This window comes from Sturnira hondurensis, unplaced genomic scaffold, assembly GCF_014824575.4.
Source record: "Sturnira hondurensis isolate 20B ecotype Veracruz unplaced genomic scaffold, ASM1482457v3 Scaffold0007773, whole genome shotgun sequence".
NCBI classification, from domain to species: domain Eukaryota; kingdom Metazoa; phylum Chordata; class Mammalia; order Chiroptera; family Phyllostomidae; genus Sturnira; species Sturnira hondurensis.
In genome coordinates, this window is record NW_028080404.1 from 94,559 (window position 1) to 100,017 (window position 5,459).

The 5,459-nt window shown below is 41.9% G+C and overlaps 1 pseudogene; it reads left to right on the top strand.

Annotated features, from left to right (window-relative positions):
- Window positions 1–275: 275 nt before the first annotated feature.
- On the top strand, window positions 276–1,229 carry LOC118991599 (olfactory receptor-like protein OLF3; annotated as a pseudogene).
- The last annotated feature ends 4,230 nt before the right edge of the window (window positions 1,230–5,459 follow it).

The following is a 5,459-nucleotide window of genomic DNA, read 5'->3' on the forward strand; positions in this document are numbered from 1 at the left end:
GTTTCTAAAAATGCACTGTGTTATCTTCAGGATTTAACTGACTCCCTGGGACCACATCATGGTCTTGTGAAGGGCAAGCCACTCTATCTTATGTGGAGTAGATGTGATACGTATATACACCAAAGCTTATGTTGGCTCATAAATGATCTGAAACCTTTATGTCTCACAGGTCATATAAAATATGCATTCTTTTAAGAAGTTATTCTCATGGTTCCTTAATTGAAAAGCTTCTGTTCTTTCTGACTCTCTGCAGGTTCATAATCCTCACATTTTTAATGGGAACAGATAACCAGACGTGGGTGAGAGAGTTTATTCTCCTTGGCCTGTCCAGAGACTGGAACACTTAGGTGTCTCTCTTTGTCCTGTTCGAGGTCATGTACCTGGTGACAGTGCTGGGGAACTTCCTCATTGTCCTTCTGATCAAACTGGACAGCCGACTCCACACTCCCATGTACTTCTTTCTCACCAACCTCTCCCTCATTGATGTCTCTTATGCCACAAGCATCGTCCCTCAGATGTTGGTTCATTTTCTTTCTGAAGAGAAAGTGATCCCCTATGTGAGCTGTGCAGCACAGTTATTTTTCTCCCTGGGATTGGGTGGCATCGAGTTTGTTCTACTGGTGGTGATGGCCTATGACCGCTATGTGGCTGTGTGTGACCCCCTGAGGTACTCAGTCATCATGCATGGAGGGCTCTGTACTAGACTGGCCATCACCTCCTGGGTCAGTGGCTCTGTTAATTCTGTCATGCTGACTGTCATCACCTTTCAGCTGCCCATGTGCTCAAATAAGTTTATTGATCACATATCCTGTGAACTCTTAGCTGTGGTCAGACTGGCCTGTGTGGACACCTCCTCCAGTGAGATCGCAATCATGGTTTCTGCCATTGTCCTGCTGGTGTCCCCATTCTGCCTGGTTCTCTTGTCCTACATCAAGATCATTGCCACCATCCTAAAGATCAGGTCCACAGAGGGCAGGAAGAAAGCCTTCCAAACCTGTGCCTCTCACCTCTCAGTGGTGGTCCTGTGCTATGGCATGGCCATTGTCACTTACATCCGTCCCCGCTCTGGCCCCTCTGTCCTCCAAGAGAAGTTGATCTCTCTCTTTTATGCCATTTTGACACCCATGCTGAACCCCATGATTTACAGTGTAAGGAATAAGGAGGTGAAGGGGGCCTGGCAGAAACTCTTAGGACAATTATCTGGATTAACGTCAAAACTGGCAACTTGATGAATCATGAACATCAGTTAGAGGAAAGGACTTTAATTCAGACATGACAGGCATCAACTGCATCACCCTGGCAACCAGGAAGAAGATGATAGAAATGTCTGATGTTGTGGAGAGGAGGCTGAGTGGTTGGGTTGGGGTGATGTGGGATATTTTTAGGTCCCAGGAGCATGTTCAGTGAAGTCAGGCACTGCTGTAACGGAATTTCCCACACTGAATTTTGCCTCATATGGCCTGAGAGTGATTTTTTAAAAAAAAAAATTTGCTGTTTTGATTTGTTACATTCTTTATAATCATGGATCTTGTTGTGGGTCTTAATTTGGACCTCTGGTTCCTATTCATCTGTATTTTGTACAAAGTTATCATGTTTCCATTGAGTACATATCACTTTCACATTTCACTTTTTAAAATGCATGGTACATGTAAGCACATCCGATAATTATGTGAGTCACTGTTCTGAGGAGAGTGTCCCCATCAAGGCTGGTTAAATGCTTCCGATTAAATGCTTCTGTGCTGGACCTACGTCATGTGTGTGGTTCACATAACGTGTGTGTCTGAGTGTGGGTGGAAATGCAGGAGAAGCTTCCACAGAAGGTCTTGTTTTACACTGATAGGAAGCTAAGTAAAGGTTAATACACGTGGCTATGACTGGCCAAGGGAAAGGTGTTTAAGGCACTGCTGGAGTATTCAAACTGTTTGAAAGGAATTTTACTGCATATATGTGTACCATTTAAATGTTTAAGCTGTCTAACTCTGAAATATCTATTAATGATTTTTTCTAGACTTTAGAAACAAAATAGCACATAAAATGTGAGATAATGCATACATATAAAATTAATTATCTAAGAAAGGAAAGATTCCTGAGGCAAGGCAGTGAAGATAAGACAATCATCACATGGGCTGGGGATCAGGATGGTTCCATCACCTCTGCACATAGCACCCTGTTGTCTGCCCAGGAAGCCCTCCCTCCCCCTCCCCCACTCTCCTCCATACACAGCAGTGGGCATACTACATCTTGTTCATCTCTGAGCTGGAACAGTCAGAGAGTGAGTTGCGCTGAGAGAAAGCCTGAGTTAAACAAGGTAAAGGAGGGGGAAGGAATAACTGCACAAGGGAAAGGAAGGAGAAGGAGGAGAAAGAGTTTGCTGGCTCACCTGCTTTCTCCCTTGAAGTCTCAAAGCCCTCTCTTCCCATTGTCTCTTCTTTCACTTGGTTGGTGTGCAGCTTTTCCATATGGGGATGCATTATCACAGACTCTCAGTGTGCAAGCAGTGTTGAAGGCGCATTGAACATGGAGCCCATTTGGTATTTTAATTTTACCTTAAATAATTCATTCCTAAAGTCCGCCATAAAGGCAAGCATTCCAAAGAAGGCAAGGATACTGGTGACTTCTTTAGCTATACTTCTATTAGTATTAATTGGGGAAGTGTTCTAAGAGAGTCTCCCACGTGCCTGAAACAATGAGTGGTTTTTGAGACAGAATAGTCAGTATGGTACAATTTTCCCAATGATAGGACTGCAAATGGGATGAGAGACCACGAAGCAGTGAAATGCAGTGTTGTGTCACAGAGAAAGAGAGTAAGCCTTTGGCGGTGACTGCAGAAGTCTTCCTCAATGAAAGGACAAGAAGAGCTCCAGGTAGAGACCAAGAAAGTGAGAACAAGCGACTTGGATAACAGGCGACCAGAGTGAAGGCTGACCTGTGAAAGGTGCTGAGCTGGGAGAGAGTGTGAGAGTTCAATAATGCCCTGAAGTTGCTCTTGCCGAACAGAGGAGATGAAGTAGTAGGTATGAAGCAGGCAGCTAAAGACTGGTCCCATCATATCATGCACCAGATGCCAAAATATCACTTACCTTTAATAGCAACAGGGTGTGAGTAACAATTTTTAAGCCAGAGTAGGGCATGACAAAATTCACATTTTTTAATTAGCATTCTAGCAAGTGAATCAGAAGAAGAAACACTGGAGCCAATGAGACCAGCTAGGAGGCTGCACCACGGTTCCTCATGAGTCATTAGAGGAATCAGAACTAAAGAAGTAGCAATGGGGAAAGAGAAGTCATGTGAAGTCCTGTGATTTGAAAGAGATTTCAGAAGAACACTTCACCTTCTCCTGGAATGGAATTCCTCTATAGACCTCATATCTCCTCTAAAATGTCATGATTTTCTACCTCGTGGAGTAAACCACAAAACTTACCATGATGAACACACACTATATGAAATGTAGGGGAAAGGGACAAAAGAAGAAAATTGGTGAAAAATGCAAATACACACATGACACTTCAAAGAAGAAGATGTGTATTCACACTATATCCTCATTTCTTATACTAGTTAAAATGTTTGTGACTCTTCTCCACCATTCATTGCACAATCCTTTTGCCTCTATGGAGCTTCCACTCCATTGCTTACTGCCCCTCCTCAAGGTCAGCAGCACAGGAAGTCTCTCTCTGAATCTGTCCCTCCATTGCCATTTTCACATCTGTTTCCTCTGACACTGGGCTTCTTGTCCTGCTCTTATTCATTGGGACCACTAAGATTATCCAGGATAGTCTCTCTTTTTGAAAATCCTTAAGTTAAATACATCTGCAGATTACTTTTAACCTATCAGGCAGCATATTCACAGGTTCCGAACATCTTTTGGGGGTCATTGTTTAGCCTACTACAGAACCTATTCAAATTGGCCACTTAGTTTTTCCATATGACCCTAGTCATCTTTGACACCTTCCTCCCTGTCTCATTTTTTACATTTCCTCCTTTATAAGGGGAATTATGTTTCCAAGAAGCTCCAAAGAACTTCCATTAACATTCCATGTGATCTAGGTCTTCTGGGAACATATTCATTCAGTTTTTGTTGGTCTGAAATGCCTTTATTTCTCTTGCATTCTCAGAAAGTACTTTTTGTACACAGACAGTTCTTTGTGGATAGTTGTTTTCTCCTCAAGGCTGTAAAGATGCCACTCCATTGTCATCTGGTTTGCATAGTTTCTGAGAAGAATTCTGCTGTGATTCAGATCTTTGTTCTTCTGTAAGTGGAGTCTTTAATGTTGCCTTCAAGATTTTTTGTTCATTTTTGGCTCTTAGGCAGATAGGATATTATGGGTCTAGGGTTTTAAAAAATATACTATCTGGCTGAATTTATTTGATTTCTGCTTTAATTTCTTTCACTATTTTTTCAGCCATCATCTCTTCAAATATTTCTGGAACTCATTTTTTCTCCATTTTCCTATTGTGATTTTTTAAATTTTGTGTATGTTAGATGGTTTAATATTGTCTCACAGTGCTGGGAGACTCTATACTCTTTTTATATTTATTATTTTTCCCCTGTAAGATTTAGTTTAATTAATTTTTATTGACTTATCTTTATTGTCACAGATTGTTTTTTGTTTGTTGCCTCTTTTGAGTTGACTCATAAGTGATCTTTATTTCTTTTATTGTATTCTTCATATTCTAGCATTTCCATTTAATCCATTCATATAGTTTTCAATTTTGAAATTGAAATTTTAATTTTGATTGAAATTCCTCAATGATGCTGTAGTCCATCTTTCCCTTAAACTTATTTATGAGAGTTATTTTAACCCCCTGTGTGATAGTTCCTATATCCAAGTCATACCTGATTCTGGTTGGGTTACTTGCTTAGTACAGGAATACTATTATTTTCTTTCTTTTTTCTCCCCTCTTTAATTTTGATTGAAATCCAGACATTCTGTGTGTTAGATAATAGACTGTGAGATAAACAGTATTATGCTTTGCAGAGGACACATCTCTTCTGTCTATTGTCTAGCACAGAGTGTGTGGGGTGTGTGAATTATTCAGCCATGGTTGGGGCTTGCTTTGAGAATTATTGTTGCTGTGGTTACCCTCAGTGCACCAACCAATTCCATTTTCTCTAGCATCACCTGTGCCCAGGGTGGGGTGATCATGGGGGGCAGGTGTTCCCAGTGTCACTGTTCCTCCCTTAGTTTCCAGCTCCCCCTGTGGGACTGCATGTCAGAGAGCGTGTCTTCCCACTTGTGGCCTCTCTGCTGGAGCTAAGTGCTGTTCCTTGTTCCTTAGTCCTGCTCAGCAGATGGTGAGGGTTTGTTCTCTATTGTCCTGCTTCTGTCTCAGTCTCAGGAAGACTCTTTCTCTGTGTGTCTCAGGCAGGGTTGGGGCTTTGTGATCTTGGTCTTCCACAATGTGGGGAGGTGGATCATGGTCTCAGCAGAATGGTCTCCTGCCCAGTGGAAATCCCAGGG